Here is an 18,574-nt window from a genome sequence, read left to right as displayed (position 1 = left end):
CATAATAAAGTTACAAGTGGCCCCACTCAACCTTGGCAGAAATCCCAAGCAATTCATCTCCTTATTATCCACTGTCTTCTTTATGGATTCTCAATTCAGTAGACATTTCTTCAGGCTTCATTTGCTGTGCAGAATTCTGCTATCTACCTTCTCCCTTGTGAAAAGAAACATGCTCTTAATGGATTCTGCTGACTCTCCATTCATTTTCAAGACTTCATGGGAGATGGGCTTCTTTATACACCAGCCTCCTTGAGAACTGTCTCCTCCGTCCTTTATCTGCTGTCACCATATCATCTGGTCTCTGAATCACCACATCTTCTTTGCATCTTCATCTTCTCTAACAGGCATTTTCCCATCTCCAACTCATTGACTTAGTCTATTTTCATGCTTAAAATGAAAATATGTATTGATATGTGTTTTTTGGTGCTTAAATTTTCACCTTTTGTGGGTTTTTTTGTTCGTTTGATGACCCTTGATGACTTTTTTTCATGGTATAATTTAAGTCTTTGGACTATAACTTTCAAAGAAAGCAGCATAGAATTAGAAGATAATTTCTAGTATGTTACCTTTTAGGACTGCTTGCCTTATACGTAGCTTGTCTCTCAATGCCCCATTTGCTGTAGGAATTCTTTTGTATAAACAAACTGATTTCTTTATTATTTTGAAGCCAAAGATAGTTTATTTCTCTTCCAGGTGGCTCTAGGAAGGTTTGATAGACATGTCCATCTTGATGAAACGTGTCAGCCACAGACAATTTTAATTTGCTTAGATCCTAACTTCTTGTTAATTTCTTTTAAATTTCTATAGTATTCTTGATTATTTAATTGACCTTATATACAGAAGTAGACATAGAAATTGAATATGAATTTTGTTGATTTCCTATGAGTCAGCCAATTTTACCAAATTCCAAGTTTACTTCTGAAGAATGTATTTAAGCAAAATATACAGAGATTTAGTGGGCTTAAAATTCAAAATTCATTTGGCGTGAAAAGTAAGAGAAAACCTCCTGATTGACTATATTAAAATAGTTTCTCCTTCCAGGAAAGAAGGAGGTAAGAAATTACGACACTGTGGAATATAACATTGTTATTATTATAAAATTCAATTGCTATCTTAGCATTTTCCCAGAAAAGGGTTAAATAGCCATTTACAAAATTATACTGTTCTACCTTCTAAATACCATCTTTGACATTTCTGCATATATTTAAATCTTGAATCATTTTAATTCATACTTAGCAATATTTGTACATTGCATTTTTAATTGGAAAGATAATTAGAGATTACCAAGTTCGATTCCTTGATTTTACAATTGTGGAAACTAGGAACTAGAGCTAAAAAGCTTAAGTGGGGCTTCCCTGGTGGCGCAGTGGTTGAGAGTCCGCCTGCCGATGCAGGGGACACAGGTTCGTGCCCCGGTCCGGGAAGATCCCACATGCTGCGGAGCGGCTGGGCCCGTGAGCCATGGCCGCTGCGCCTGCGCGTCCGGAGCCTGTGCTCCACAACGGGAGAGGCCACAACAGCGAGAGGCCCGCGTACCACAAGGAAAAAAAAAAAAAAAGCTTAAGTGACTTAAATCAGGTCCCATATTTGGTTAAAAGCAGTACTGGTGCAAGGAGTCAGTTCACTCACCTCATAAAATCTATTTCTGTAACACTACCCCAGAATTCAATACTCATCCAGGTTTGGTGCTTTGCTTGCTTCAACTCCCTCCATCCATTTCACACACAATATACCTGCAAAACATTTCCTGCATAGCTTAGATGCCTGTTGTTTTTCTATTTCCTTCACTCAGAGTGCCTGTCTCCCCTTGAGGGTCCTCATAGGCTGCTCCTCCTTTGATATCTGCCTTGTCTCTACACAGCCTTAAAGTTTCACTCAATTGTGATCTTCTATGAAATGTTCTCTAAATTCCCTAAGATGAGGTAGGAATGTGTTCTGCCATTCTGTGCACCCACCACCTAAATTATCGTGTTTTTTCCCATATCTATTCTACTTCCAGACCTGTGCTATTCAATGTGATAGCCACTAGCCACATATTCTGCTGAGCATTTGAAATGGGGCTAGTACAAACTGAGATATGTTGTGAGAATAAAACACTTTGAATATCAAAGATATAGTTTAAGAAAGTGTAAAATGTATCATCATGTTGTAATGATAATATTTGGATATGTTGGATTAAATGAAATACACTTTTTTTTTTTTTTTGGCTGCGTTGGGTCTTTGTTGCTGTGCACGGGCTTTCTCTAGTTGAGGTGAGCGAGGGCTATTCTTCCTTTCGGTGCGCAGGCTTCTCATTGTGGTGGCTTCTCTTGTTACGGAGCACGGGCTCCAGGTGCGCGGGCTTCAGTAGTTGTGGCTTGCGAGCTCTAGAGCGCAGGTTCAGTAGTTGTGGTGCACGGGCTTAAGTTGCTCCACGGCATGCGGGATCTTCCTGGACCAGGGATAGAACCCGTGTCCCCTGCACTGGCAGGCGGTTTCTTAACCACTGTGCCACCAGGGAAGTCCTGAAATATATTCTTAAAATTAATTTTACCTGTTACCTTTTCATCTTTTTTTTAATGTATCTACTAGAAAATTTTAAATTTACATATGTGGTTTGCCTTATTTTTCTATTGGACAGCGTTGCTTGCAGACCATAAATTTATTAATGGTCCCTTAAAATGACCAAGGTTTTCTATTTTTGCATACCCATCACCAAAGGCTTTAGCACTTAGATTACTGATCACTATCTGTTTGTTGATGTTGATTGATACAGTTTCAGATGTTGCTTGAATGGGTCTAATCACAAAAGTAAGACATGAAAGATAGGCGTGGAACCCACACCTTCTGATTCATCCTGCAATGCTTTATCATCACAAATCAATTTATTATAATGTGTGGGACCTTGTTTTTCTAAGTTATATATGCAAAAGAAAAATCAAACTAATTGTTTTGTTAAAATGATTGGCCACCTTGAAACAAACCAGTCTTGCAACTCAAAAATGATTTCTAATTCTTGTATAGCTTAGCCGAGGTCTACATTATTAACTGTGCTGAAAATATTTTTCACTTAGTGTGCCCCAGGACACAGAAATTAAAACATAAACTAATTATAATCACTTTGGTTTTCTTCCATGCTCAGTATAAAGACGATGAGGATATATACTACCTGGTTTCTTAGTACTTTTTCTTTTTTTTTTATTCAGACAGAAAGTCACAAAAATTATAATCATCCTCATCAGTTCTCTCAGTCCCATGTAATTAATTTTTTTTATCTTGATCTTTTGTTAGCACTTTTATGAATTCATCAGTTTTCCATTAGAGTTCTGAAAATGCTTATTCATTGAGTGCAGCAGTATAGTCAGTTACCAGAAACCTGTACTTGTCAGAGTCTTTTCCATGAATTCCTTGAAGATGAAACACTTTTACAGGAACATTTTTGCAGAAGCATCAGAGTACACCCAGAACTGTCTGTAAAAGACAAAAGACATAAAAATGACCACGGTTAAAGATTTGATGAAAGTTCATAATAATTCAATTGACAAGGAAATTTAGTTATTTCTGAGATACACATTTTAAAGTAATAGCTAGAATTATGACATATAACATTATACCAGAACATATAAGATTTTTAGGAATTCATGTAATATCTGAAACATTTATATTAACGTATTTCCATACAAATAACCCAAAGAAAGTTTAGTATTAGTTTTTTTAAATTTTTTATTTATTTTTTTATACAACAGGTTCTTATTACTCATCAGTTTTATACACATCAGTGTATACCTGTCAATCCCAATCTCCCAATTCATCCCACTACCCCCACTCCCCCACCGCTTCCCCCCCTTGGTGTCCATACGTTTGTTCTCTACATCTGTGTCTCAATTTCTGCCCTGCAGTCGGGTTCATATGTACCATTTTTCAACATTCCACGTATATGCATTAATATATTTGTTTTTCTCTTTCTGACTTACTTCACTCTGTATGACAGTCTCTAGATCCATCGACATCTCAACAAATGACCCAATTTCGTTCCTTTTTATGGCTGAGTAATAGTCCATTGTATATATGTACCACAACTTCTTTTTCCATTCATCTGTCATTGGGCATTTAGGTTGCTTCCGTGACCTGGCTATTGTAAATAGTGCTGCAATGAACATTGGGGTGCATGCATCTTTTTGAATTATGGATTTCTCTGGGTATATGCCTAGTAGTGGGATTGCTGGATCATACGGTAATTCTAGTTTTACTTTTTTAAGGAACCCATACTGTTCTCCATAGTGGCTGTATCAATTTACATTCCCACCAACAGTGCAAGAGGGTTCCCTTTTCTCCACACCCTCTCAAGCATTTGTTGTTTGTAGATTTTCTGATGATGCCCATTCTAACTGGTGTGAGGTGATAACTCATTGTAGTTTTTATTTGCATTTCTATAATAATTCATGATGTTGAGCAGCTTTTCATGTGCTTCTTGGCCATCTGTATGACTTCTTTGGAGAAATGTCTATTTAGGTCTTCTAACCATTTTTGGATTGGGCTGTTTGTTTTCTTAATATTGAGCTGCATGAGCTGTTTATATATTTTGGAGATTAATCCTTTGTCTGTTGATTCATTTGCAAATATTTTCTCCCATTCTGAGGGTTGTCTTTTTGTCTTGTTTATGGTTTCCTTTGCTGTGCAAAAGCTTTGAAGTTTCATTAGGCCTATTTGTTTATTTTTATTTCCATTATTCTAGGAGATGGATCAAAAAAGATCTTGCTGTGATTAAAGTCAGAGTGTTCTTCCCATGTTTTCCTCTAAGCGTTTTATAGTGTCTGGTCTTAAATTTATGTCTCTCATCCATTTTGAGTTTATTTTTGTGTATGGTGTTAGGGAGTGTTCTAATTTCATTCTTTTACATGTAGCTGTCCAGTTTTCCCAGCACCACTTATTGAAGAGACTGTCTTTTCTCCATTGTGTATCCTTGCCTGCTTTGTCATAGATTAGTTGACCATATGTGCGTGGGTTTATCTCTTGGCTTTCTATCTTGTTCCATTTGATGTATGTTTCTGTTTTTGTGCCAGTACCATATTGTCTTGATTATTGTAACTTTGTAGTGTAGTCTGAAGTGAGGGAGTCTGATTCCTCCAGCTCCATTTTTTTCCCTCAAGACTGCTTTGGCTATTCAGGGTCTTTTGTGTCTCCATACAAATTTTAAGATTTTTTGTTCTAGTTCCGTAAAAAATGCCATTGGTAATTTGATAGGGATTGCATTGAATCTGTAGATTGCTTTGGGTAGTATAGTCATTTTTACAATATTGATTCTTTCAATCCAAGAACATGGTATATCTCTCCATCTGTTTGTATCATCTTTAATTTCTTTCATCAGTGTCTTATAGTTTTCTGCATACAGGTCTTTTGTCTCCCTAGGTAGGTTTATTCCTAGGTATTTTATTCTTTTTGTTGCAGTGGTAAATGGGGGTGTTTCCTTAATTTCTCTTGCAGATTTTTCATCATTAGTGTATAGGAATGCAAGAGATTTCTGTGCATTAATTTTGTATCCTGCAGCTTTACCAAATTCATTGATTAGCTCTAGTAGTTTTCTGGTGGCATCTTTAAGATTCTCTGTGTCTGCAAATAGTGACAGTTTTACTTCTTCCATTCCAATTTATATTCCTTTTATTTCTTTTTCTTCTCTGAATGCCTTGGCTAGGACTTCCAAAACTATGTTGAATAATAGTGGTGAGAGTGGACGTCCTTGTCTTGTTCCTGATCTTCGAGGAAGTGCTTTCAGTTTTTCACCGTTGAGAATGATGTTTGCTGTGGGTTTGTAGAATATGGCCTTTATTATGTTGAGGTAGGTTCCCTCTGTGCCCACTTTCTGGAGAGTTTTTATCATAAATCAATGTCGAATTTTGTCAAAAGCTTTTTCTGCATCTCTTGAGATGATCATATGGTTTTTATTCTTCAATTTGTTAATATGGTGTATCACATTGCTTGATTTGCGTATATTGAAGAATCCTTGCATCCCTGGGATAAATCCCACTTGATCATGGTGTATGATCCTTTTAATGTGTTGTTGGAGTCTGTTTGCTAGTGTCTTGTTGAGGATTTTTGCATCTATATTCATCAGTGATATTGGTCTGTAATTTTCTGTTTTTGTAGTATCTTTGTCTGGTTTTGGTATCAGGGTGATGGTGGCCTCATAGAATGAGTTTGGGAGTGTTCCTTCCTCTGCAATTTTTTGGAAGAGTTTGAGAAGGATGGGTCTTAGCTGTTCTCTGAGTGTTTGATAGAATTCACCTGTGAAGCCATCTGGTCCTGGACTTTTGTTTGTTGGAAGATTTTTAATGCTAGTTTCAATTTCATTACTTGTGATTGGTCTGTTCATATTTTCGGTTTCTTCCTGGTTCAGTCTTGGAAGTTTATACCTTTCTAAGAATTTGTCCATTTCTTCCAGGTTGTCCATTTTATTGGCATAGATTTGCTTGTAGTAGTCTGTTAGGATGCTTTGTGTTTCTATGGTGTCTGTTGTAACTTCTTTTTCATTTCTAATTTTATTGATTTGAGTCCTCTCCCTCTTTTTCTTGATGAGTCTGGCTAAGGGTTTATCCATTTTGTTTACCTTCTCAAGCAGCTCTGAGAAGTTTTATTGATCTTTGCTATTGTTTTCTTTGTTTCTATTTCATTTATTTATGCTCTGATCTTTATGATTTCTTTCCTTCTACTAACTTTGGGTTTTGTTTGTTCTTTGTTCTCTAGTTCCTTTAGGTGTAAGGTTAGATTGTTTATTTGAGATTTTTCTTGTTTCTTGACGTAGGCTTGTATTGCTATAAAATTCCCTCTTAGAACTGCATTGCATAGGTTTTGGATAATTGTGTTTTCATTGTCATTTTTCTCTAGGTATATTTTGATTTCCTCTTTGATTTCTTCAGTGATCTCTTGGTTATTTAGTGATGTATTGTTTAGCCTTCATGTGTTTGTGCTTTTATCCCTGTAATTCATTTCTAATCTCATAGCATTGTGGTCAGAAAAGATGCTTGATATGATTTCAATTTTCTTAAATTTACTGAGGCTTGATTTGTGACCCAAGATGTGATCTATCCTGGAGAATGTTACGTGCACAGTTGAGAAGAAAGTGTAATCTGCTCTTTTGGGATGGAATTTCCTATAAATATCAATTAAATCTATCTGGTCTATTGTGCCATTTAAAGCTTCTGTTTCCTTATTCATTTTCATTTTGGATGATCTGTGCATTTGTGTAAGTGAGATGTTAAAGTCCCCCGCTATTATTGTGTTACTCTCGATTTCCTCTTTTATAGCTGTTAGCAGTTGCCTTATGTATTGAGGTGCTTCTGTGTTGGGTGCATAAATATTTATAATTGTTACAAATTGTTTCATGATCTTCCTCTTGGATTGATCCCTTGATCATTATGTAGTGTCCTTCCTTGTCTCTTGTAACATTCATCTTAAAATCTATTTTATCCAATATGAGTATTGCTACTCCAGCTTTCTTTTGATTTCCATTTGCATGGAATATCTTTTTCCTTCCCCTCACTTTCAGTCTGTATGTGTCCCTAGGTCTGAAGTAGGTCTCATGAGACAACATATAGATAGGTCTTGTTTTTGTATCCATTCAGCAAACTTGTGTCTTTTGGTTGGAGCATTTAATCCATTCACATTTAAGGTGATTATTGATATGTATGTTCCTATGACCATTTCCTTAATTGTTTTGGGTTTGTTTTTGAGGTTCTTTTCTTCTCTTGTGTTTCCCAGTTAGAGAAGTTCCTTTAGCATTTGTTGTAGAGCTGGTTTGATGGTGCTGAATTCTGCTTGTCTCTAAAGCTTTTGATTTCTCCATCGAATCTGAATGAGATCCTTGCCGAGTAGAGTAATCTTGGTTATAGGTTCTTCCCTTTCATCACTTTAAGTATATCATGCCACTCCCTTCTGGTTTGTAGAGTTTCTGCTGAGAAATCAGCTGTTAACCTTGTGGGTGTTCCCTTGTATGTTATTTGTCATTTTTCCCTTGTTGCTTTCAGTAATTTTTCTTTGTCTTTAATTTTTGTCAATTTGATTACTATGTGCCTCGGTGTGTTTCTCCTTGGGTTTATCCTGTATGGGACTCTCTGCGCTTCCTGGACTTTGGTGGCTATTTCCTTTACCATGTTAGGAAAGTTTTCGACTATAATCTTTTCAAATATTTTCTCTGGACATTTCCCTCTCTCTTCTCCTTCTGGGACCCCTATAATGCAAATGTTGTTGCATTTAATGTTGTCCCAGAGGTCTCTTCGGGTGTCTTCATTTCTTTTCATTCTTTTTTCTTTATTCTTTTCCACAGGAGTGAATCCCACCATTCTGTCTTCCAGGTCACTTATCTGTTCTTCTGCCTCATTTATTCTGCTATTGATTCCCTCTAGTGTAGTTTTCATTTCAGTTATTGTATTGTTCATCTCTGTTTGTTTGTTCTTTAATTCTTCTACGTGTTTGTTAAACATTTCTTGCATCTTCTCGATCTTTGCCTCCATTCTTTTTCCAAGGTCCTGGATCATCTTCACTATCATTATTCTGAATTCTTTTTCTGGAAGGTTGCCTATCTCCACTTCATTTAGTTGTTTTTCTGGGGTTTTATCTTGTTCCTTCATCTGATACATAGCCCTCTGCCTTTTCATCTTGTCTTTCTGTGAATGTGGTTTTTGTTCCACAGGCTGCAGGATTGTCTTTCTTCTTGCCTCTGCTGTCTGCCCTCTGGTGGATGAGACTATCAAAGAGGCTTGTGCAAGTTTCCTGATGGGAGGGACTGGTGGTGGGTAGAGCTGACTGTTGCTCTGGTGGGCAGAGCTCAGTAAAACTTTAATCTGCTTGTCTGCTAATGGGTGGGGCTGGATTCCCTCCCTGTTGGTTGTTTGGCCTGAGTCAACCCAACACTGAAGCCTACCTGGACTCTTTTGTGGGGCTACTGGCAGACTCTGTGAGAGCTCACGCCAAGGAGTGCTTCTCAGAACTTCTTCTGCCAGTGTCCTTGTCCCCATGGTGAGCCAAAGCCACCCCACACTTCTGCAGGAGACCCTCCAACACTACCAGGTAGGTCTGATTCAGTCTCCCCTGGGGCCACTGCTCCTTCCCCTGGGTCCTGATGCACACACTACTTTGTGTGTGTCCTCCAAGTGTGGAGTGTCTCTTTCCCCCAATCCTGTCGAAGCCCTGCAGTCAAATCCCACTAGTCTTCAAAGTCTGATTCTCTAGGAATTCCTCCTCCAGTTGCCGGACCCCCACGTTGGGAAGCCTGATGTTGGGCTCAGAATTTCACTCCAGTGTGTGGATTTCTGTGGTATAAGTGATCTCCAGTCTGTGGGTCACCCTCCCAGAAGTTATGGGATTTGATTTTATTGTGATTGTGCCCCTCCTACTGTCTCATTGTGGCTTCTCCTTTGTCTTTGTATGTGGGGTATCTTTTCTGGTGAGTTCCAGTGTCCTCCTGTTGATGATTGTCCAGCAGTTAGTTGTGATTCTGGTGTTCTCACAAGAGGGAGTGACAGCACGTCCTTCTACTCTGCCATCTTGGTTCAGGCTCTTGCCGTCATTTTAAAAGTTAGATTCTAATTAACACAATTCATCTATCTGATCTTTTAAAAGCATGAATTAATTTTAAAATATGCATTATATTTACATTAAGATACTGGGAATATTTTAAATTTTAATATTTATCCTTGTCTTCATTTATTCAACTATTTTTCAAAATCTTGATTTTACTGGCAGCCTATTAACAAAGAGAAATGTATTTCTGAAGTGCAAATTCCACCAGAGTTTTCAGATTTTATGAAAACAAATTCATGAAAAGGGAAATTTCTGAGGATAATCTGCCTCTTAGGAATTATTGATATTGCTGTCCATCTTACTATGTATATTTTATATTTGAGGAAATTTATCTTTTGATTTTCCCTCATATTTAATACTTATCCTTGGTCAGCATTGCTATTGTGATGATCATTTGGGTTTAGGCAATGTTTGACAGTAAAAAAAATTATTTTTATTGAAGCATAGTTGATTTACAATGTTGTGTTAATTAGTGCTGTATAGCAAAGTGATTCAGATATATACACACACACATTCTTTTTTTTTTCATTTCCATTATGGTTTTTCATAGTATATTGAATATAGTTCTTTGTGCTATACAGTAGGACCTTGTTGTTTATTCTACATATTAAAGCTTACATCTGCTAACCCCAACCTCCACTCCATCCCTCCCCCAACTCCTCCCCCTTGGCAACCACCAGTCTGTTCTCTATGTCCGTGATTCTGTTTCTGTTTCATAGATAGGTTCATTTGTGTCGTATTTTAGATTCTACATATAAGTGAAATCATATGGTATTTGTCTTTCGCTTTTGACTTAGTTCACTTAGTATGATAATCTCTAGTTGCATCTTCTTAGTTCCTTTAATCCTCCTGTAAATTTGGACGTTTTATTATACTTATTTGTGTATAATTTAAAGTGAGAAAAGAAAACAAAGCAAACAGAAGATTTAGGAATTTTGAGGTTTAAAGTAATGTCAGATTTAGACAACTTCTAGAAGATAATTTACCTCTTTAAGAATGGATGGAGTTAATCTATCAATCCCTAACTCCTTCTTACAAAGCCTGCTGCACGATTTACTGAAGAATGGTTTGACTTTCCACATGAACTCACCAGTGTGACTCTACTATTTTGGTCTTCAGTGTTCTGATAACCCACTTGTTTGCTCCTTGAATGCTGTCTGCCTCACTTAACTGTTTCCTGACATGACTATCTGGTTCCTAGTTCTTTCTTTCCACTCAAATTTGGCTCCCAGATTCTTATCCCTCCCCTAAGATCCCAAGATCCTATCTGGGAACTGATTTTATTCACTCTTCCTGAGGTTTTTCAGCATCCAAGTTCTTTCTGCTGTACCAATACAAGGGAACAATTGAAAGGTTCTTCATTTGATAATCTTGCTCTCAGTAGTTAATGAGTACAAGTTTATCATGAATAATAATGGTGTCATTATTCAATTTATACCTTAAGAGAAGTAGAAATAATTGAAAAATCACAGTGGAAGCTACTCATAGCATCAAGACTAGATACATAATGTAAATCAACTATACCTCAATTAAAAAATACACACTTCACTATAAACATTCATTAATAATTTTAAGATATGTACTTTTATCCTTCTTTTGAACATAATATGGACGTACCACTCTCTTACATTGAATATAATGTTTGCATCCTATTATTGTGGTCTAAAGTTTACCTTTACATTTTTTTACCTGTTCTTTTTTTTTAATATATAAAATGTTATAAATTTTTATTGCCAATAGCTAAATTTATTGACTTACATTTTTAAAAAAAGAATAGATACATAAAATTATTGTTGAGTCAATTGATACCATAGTGAAGATGTAGAGGATCAATTGAAGCCTAATACTGTGCTTGTCTTCAAAACCTGATATGCAAAGCATTTGCCTTATATTAGAATTTGGTCTTTTCTTTTTACTTGTATTTGAGGGGATTGAAGTTTTCTGTGGTAAGTGAATCATCTTTGTTTTCAAATATTTTGTCTTTTATTCATTGGTACCAATAGGCAGAAAGTTGAAACTACTGTTGTTACTCACAATCATTCACCCATGATTGGTGAACGTTGTCCTTGTTAAATTGCTTGGGTTAGACGCTCTCTGAGCTGTAACCTTTGAGTTGATTAAAATAATTTGTATGAAAGTTAAATGCAAGCAATATTTACATAATGAAAAGAGAATGTGACCAAAATCGGCAACCTGCAGAATTTCAAATATAACAATTATTTTATTGTTACAATGAAAGTTCATATTTCTCTGAGGGTTGAATCCTTTCAGCACAATAGGTACTCTCTGTGTTTCCAAAGTAGATTATTGTGTCTTATTTTGTCTTTAATCAACAAAACATGTATTTTTCCCTTAATTCTTTTTTTTTTAATCATTATGAACAACTTTTTTTCTTAACAGTAAAATTACTACAACAACATGGCATTGCATTAAGCTACAGTGGGCCGTTAGTTCTATTTAAAATAGGTCATTGTCCATTTATTTTTTTAACTTTGGTGTGAGAATTTGGGAAATAATTTTATACATTGGAAAACTGCTTCCATAAATGTTAGCTACCAAAATCTGAAAGTGTTAAGTGTCTGAGCTGCTCTTTAACTATTAGAGAATAGCTGAGGCAGCCGGAACAATGTGCTGAAATAATTGGTTTTCTCTCCTTTGTGTCTCATTTAAATCTCTACTCAAAGTTTTTTGTGCAATATTGGCCTGTGGTCACCATATACCACACTGCCACAAACACAGCATGTCTTAGGCAGATTGCTTGCCTTCTCTGACTCGCAGTTTCTTCGTGTTGAAAGTATGGATTTGGGCAAGGTGTCCATGGTAGCTTCCAAGTCTAAATTTCTCAGATTCTAAGACTCAGTGACTCCCCACTCATTCCCAGGTTAGCCCTGGTTGATCCGTTGGAGCCCTTCTTCCTATCATCCCTCTGTGAGCTCTCAGATATCAGAGATTAATGTTAATATATTCTGTTTTAAAAAATTATTTTTATTAAAAGACAATAATTTATGGGATAAAAATAACAATTCCAAATTAAATAAGAGAGAGGAGCAATCTTTATTTGTAGAATTCTAAAAATTGTCTGTATCACTTCTATTTACATATTTTGAAGTCATTCTCCTGTTCTCCCTGACAGTCTATATAAACACTATTGTATCGATGCTTACAAAATACAGTATTATTTTCAAATTAGTGTATTCGGTATACTCATTGTTTTTTTTTTCTTAGTTTGTTGTTTTTCAATGGAAAACAAATTGCTGAAGCAGCACCTTTAGTTTATGCACTTTTGTCTCTAGATTCCACTGCAGAAAAATATCCATGGCATTTAGATTCAAACATAAATATTTTGGAGTCTTTCTAAAAACATTAACTTTGTTATTTTTCTCTATTCTACATACAATACAGTTGTAAATGTATGCAGACATTCACAGAAACCTATCACCATGGCAACATTCTTTAAAAGATATGATTTTTATTATCAATAATTTATACTGTATTTGAATACAGAAGGGACAAATACAGGTAATGACAGTATTTTATCTTTTGAAGTTTCTGTGCTTTAGAATCAACAAATCAGCTCTTTTATCAAATTCTGTTTTCACTATCTATTGTTGACAAATACATAGAAAAATATTTGCTTAAAAACAAAATGCATACTATGTAACATTTGTAGTCTTTACAAAGTCTCAAAATACATATAATGTAACATTTGTAATCTTTACAAAGTTTGATTTTCCTATTGTTTAAATAGTACAGATATTTTAAAATATAGTCATTAAATTAAATTTCTGTTTATTGTATAGATTTCTTTGCTTTCAGCACCATGTCATCTACATTTCTTCAGCCAAATAATGCATAGTTGACTACATTTTCCTTCTGGGCTGATGTTTTCCCACTGAAGTCATGCTTTGGCCAACCATTTAACACAGTAGCTCATGCTGAGGAATGAGCATAGATTATTGCCTCCAATGGACTTTGTTTAACCATTGATTCTTCTTACAGTATGAACTTGATAAACTACATTAAATTTGTTGCTATATATTCCCACTTTAAAGTTGAATATCTTGCAGATTTTGTGAGACCTATATTGAATGAGAAAATATTAAGAAATACTTTTAAACTACAAAGTACTACACAGAGTCAGTCCCTCCAGAGAGATAATTGAGAAAGGATTGTTACCCACATCATATTTTTCTAAACAAGCCCAAGCCCATGTCTGGAACTAGATCCAGGCCTGGGTTAAGATCCAATTCTTGACATTCATTCCTTGAATCAACACAAGCAAATCATGGATCTTTATACGTTGGCATTCTTATCTATATCATAGTCATTAAAATAGTGCCTTCATCATGGAGTTATTGTAAAAATTAAATGAGAAAATGTATGTAAAGCACCTCTCTCAGTGTTTGTTGCCCTGTGAGTGTTAGCTATGATGTAAAGAAGAATGTTGTGTGTCATAATAGGGGCTCCGCTGTACATGCTGTGTGATACATCCCATAAGTATACAGAAATACATGAGAGCACAAGGAAATGACTACTCATTCAGTCTTCCCTACCTCAGAGAACTACGTCACCTTTTAACCAGTTCTTCAAACAAATAAACAAAATCTAAGTGCATTATTTGATTCTTCCATTTACTCCCCATCCACTTTCTCACAGGATAGTCTTTCTGATCTACCAACAAACTGTATTTTCAGTTCCTAGGCCTATGTTTATTTCCACTGCCACCACTCTAAAGGAAACTACCATCCTTGTTTTTAATGCACTAGGTGCCTCCAAACTAGATGTCCTGCTCACCTTCCCACTTCTTCACCTACATGCATTCTCCTCGGAGCAGCCAGAGTTATCTTTATAAAACATAATTAGGTAGTCCTTGCCACACCTGCACCATACTGAAAGTACAATGAAACTAAAATCCCCTGTTGTTGTATAGACTTCTATCCTAGCTCCTTCCTATACCCCAAGGTCAACTTACCCATCACCCACCTTCTTCATTGGGTCCTTGCAATATCAGTAAACTTGTGGGCTATTGAACTTGATATTCCCTTTGCCCTGAACATTTTTTCCTAAACTCTTTATGCCTAACTACCTCCTTTTCGTACTGTGCATGTTCACACGTGTCACTTTCTCAAGCTGTTCTTGAGCTGTCAAAGGAAAGCAGCTCTCATTTTGCTGATACTCTCATATAATCCTACTTAGATCCTCCACTAAATTTACCTCATTCTGAAATTTTATATATTTATATATATGTATGTGTGTGTGTATATATACACACACACACGCGCGCACACACACACACACACACACACACAAACACACATGCCTCCTAGCTGTTCTCACCCATGTCTTTCCCCACCCTGAGAATATAACATGCATGAGAGCAGGGTCCTTACCTGTCTTGTTCAGTTTTACAACTAAATTCTGTAAAAGAAATGCCTAATACATAATATATGCTCACTAAATATATATTTAATTAATGGCTTGAATTAATACATAAATGAAAAAAATTGAAATGATTAAATTCACAAGTACATAGGCCACATTTTCTTTAAATAGTCACTTTTTGCTAAGCCACTAGATTTTGAATTAGGCCTAACATTTTAAGTAGCTATTCAAAGGCCGCCTCTGTAAAGATTTTTTTTGTCCCACTTTTTAAATTTAATTTTTATTTTATATTAGATTATAGTTGATTTACAATGTTGTGTTAGTTTCAGGTGTACAGCAAAGGGATTCAGTTATACAAATAGATATATCCATTCGTTTTCAGATTCTTTTCCCATATAGGTTATTACAGAGTATTGAGTAGAGTTCCCTGTGCTATACAGTAGATCCTTTGTTGATTATTTTATATATAGTAGTGTGTATATGTTAATCCCAAATTCCTAAGTAAGTTCATTTGTATCATTTTTTTTTTAGATTCCACATATAAGTGATATCATATGATGTTTGTCTTTCTTTGTCTGACTTATTTCACTCAGTATGACAATCCCTAGGTCAATCTGTGTTGCTGCAAATGGCATTATTTCATTCTTTTTGAAGGTTGAGTAACATTCCACTGTGTGTGTATGTATGTGTGTGTGTGTGTGTGTGTGTGTGTGTGTGTGTGTATATATATATATAAATAAATAAATATTTATATATACATACCACATTTTCTTTATTTATTCCTCTGTCGATGGTCATTTAGGTTGCTTCCATGTCTTGCCTATTGTAAATAGTGCTGCGGTGAACATTGGGGTGCATGTATCTTTTCAGATTATGGTTTTCTTGGGATATATGGCCAGGAGGGGGACTGCTGGATCATATGGTAGTTCTTTCTTTCTTTTTTTTACATCTTTAAAGTATAATTGATTTACAATGCTGTGTTAGTTTCTGCTGTATAACAAAGTGAATCAGCTATATGTATACATATAGCCCCATATCCCCTCCCTCTTGAGTCTCCCTCCCACCCATCCCTATCCCACCCCTCTAGGTGGTCACAAAGCACCGAGCTGATCTCCTTGTGCTATGCAGCTGCTTCCCACTAGCTATCTATTTTACATTTGGTAGTGTATATATATCAGTGCTACTCTCTTACCTAGTCCTAGCTTCCTCTTCCCCACCCCCACCTTGTCCTCAAGTCCATTCTCTACGTCTGCATCTTTTTTCCTGTTCTGCTCTTAGGTTCATCAGAAACATTTTTTTTTTTTAGATTCCACGTATATATGTTAGCATACGGTATTTGTTTTTCTCTTTCTGGCTTACTTCATTCTGTATGACAGACTCTAGGTCCATCCACCTCACTACAAATAACTTAATTTCATTTCTTTTTATGACTGAGTAATATTCCATTGTATATATGTGTCACATCTTCTTTATCCATTCATCTGTCAATGGACACTTAGGCTGCTTCCATGTCCTAGTTATTGTAAATAGTGCTGCAATGAATGTTGTGGTACATGACTCTTTTTGAATTATGGTTTTCTCAGTGTATTTGCCCAGTATTGGGATTGCTGGGTCATATGGTAGTATTTTTAGTTTTTTAAGAAACCTCCATACTGTTCTTCATAGTGGTTGTACCAATTTACATCCAACAATGTAGGAGGGTTCCCTTTTCTCCACACCCTCTCCAGCACTTATTGTTTGTAGCCTTTTTGATGGTGGCCATTCTGACCAGCATGAGGTGATATCTCATTGAGTCTTGCTTTGCATTTCTCTAATAATTAGCGATGTTCAGCATCTTTTCATGTGCTTTTTGGCCATCTGTGTTTCCCCTTTGGAGAAATGTGTGTTTAGCTCTTCTGCCCATTTTTTGATTGGGTTGTTTTTTGTTTTTTTTGATATTGAGCTGCATGAGCTGTTTGTATATTTTGGAGATTAAGCCCTTGTCAGCTGCTTTGTTTGCAAATATTTTCTCCCATTCTGTGGGTTGTCTTTTTATTTTGTTTATGGTTTCCTTTGCTGTGCAGAACCTGTTAAGTTTAATTAGGTCCCACTTGTTGATTTTTGTTTTTATTTTCATTACTCTCAGAGGTGGATCAAAAAAGATATTGCTGCAATTTATGTCAAAGTGTTTTCTGCCCATGTTTTCCTCTAAGAGTTTTGTAGTATCTTTTCTTACATCCAGGTCTTTAATCCATTGTGAGTTTTTTTGTGTGTATGGTGTTAGAGAATGTTCTAGTTTCATTCTTTTACATGTAGCTGTCCAGTTTTCCCAGCACCATTTATTGAAGGGACTGTCTTTTCTCCATTGTATATTCTTGCCTCCTTTGTCATAGATTAATTGACCATAGGTGCATGGGTTTATTTCTGGGCTCTCAATCCTGTTCTATTGATCTATATTTCTGTTTTCATGCGAGTACCATATGGTTTTGATTACTTTAGCTTCGTAGTATAGTCTGAAGTCAGGGAGCCTGATTCCTCTAGCTCTATTTTTCTTTCTCAGGTTTGCTTTTGCTACTTAGGGTCTTTTGTGTTTCCCCAAATTAGTTACTTCTGCCTCCATTTCCAAAGTGATAGTGTGGCATTCCTCCTGTTATAAAACAATTCATTATCATATCTACATCACAGAGTATCTCCCTATCCAACTAGATAACTGACAACTTCTAGGCAGCAAATATATATTTTCATCTCTTCATTCCTAATACCTGGGCCCAGAGGATACTCAATAAATATATGGTGAATTAAATTTAATTCCTTCCATGTTTAGTATGAAACTACAGCTAAAATAGTTCAGAAAAAAAGCAGAAGGGAGACATGTCCACTTAAGCAGCTCATATTTCTGTGGTATTTGCAAACAGCTTCACCCTAGGCCTGTCAGAAATTGCATACAGAATCTGATTGAAAGAAAAATCTGAACCAGATATGCCTGGAAATCTACTTCATTCCATCATATCAATTTTTCCTTAAACAGGATATTGAATTCACTATGAAATTAAGAAAACTGATCAGGTAGCAAGTTTGAATGAAAGTTTAGTATTTACTTAGAAGTATGATGTCAAGTAGACACAATTTACAACTTGTTTTGCTTCATGTATTTGGGTTTTTTTTTCCCTCATTGAATGGTACAGAAGATGTGTTTGCTTTTACTTGTGCATTTTCATCTAAAAGATCAGTAATATGAATAAATACCACCTTTTGAATTATGTTGCAGATCTAACTCTAAAATGAGAAATGTTATATTTTCCTAAAAGTTGTCTCTTCTAGTATTTTGGAAATCTAAGTGTGTCACCTCTCAAGTATATTGGTTCAGGATATAAAATTGACCACAGCCATACTGAAATATATTTTGTACTATATATATTGATGTCAGCACTCTGACAAAAGTTTTTACCTTTTCCAAAGAGATAAAATTACTACACATAAATTCTTAGAAATTATGAGATTATAAGCATTCTTAATAATTGCAATCTAGTTTCTAAGACCCTTTCTTATTCAATAGTAAAGACCACATCTTAAAATATGTAAAGGATGACTGATTCTTGTCATTTCCCATAGCTTTTCTAGATATGGAGATTAACATGTATTTTTATATTCATTTAAA

At 35.7% G+C, this 18,574-nt stretch overlaps 1 protein-coding gene and 1 long non-coding RNA gene across 2 annotated transcripts in view; one reads left to right on the top strand and one right to left on the bottom strand.

Annotated features, from left to right (window-relative positions):
* Positions 1 to 18,574, top strand: part of GPC5 (glypican 5) — a 1,357,540-nt gene that overhangs the window by 1,219,740 nt on the left and 119,226 nt on the right. The gene's annotated exons all lie outside the window — the stretch shown is intronic.
* Positions 3,220 to 18,574, bottom strand: part of LOC137211281 (uncharacterized) — a 40,906-nt gene continuing 25,551 nt past the window's right edge. Inside the window, exon 3 of the long non-coding RNA XR_010937007.1 lies at positions 3,220 to 3,450. This is a non-coding gene — a long non-coding RNA (uncharacterized lncRNA). The remainder of the gene's footprint in view (positions 3,451 to 18,574) is intronic.

The sequence above is a fragment of the Pseudorca crassidens genome, chromosome 18 (assembly GCF_039906515.1).
Source record: "Pseudorca crassidens isolate mPseCra1 chromosome 18, mPseCra1.hap1, whole genome shotgun sequence".
In the NCBI taxonomy this organism is placed as follows: domain Eukaryota; kingdom Metazoa; phylum Chordata; class Mammalia; order Artiodactyla; family Delphinidae; genus Pseudorca; species Pseudorca crassidens.
Note: the sequence above shows the minus strand (reverse complement) of the source record. Positions and strands in the feature narration are given on the sequence as shown.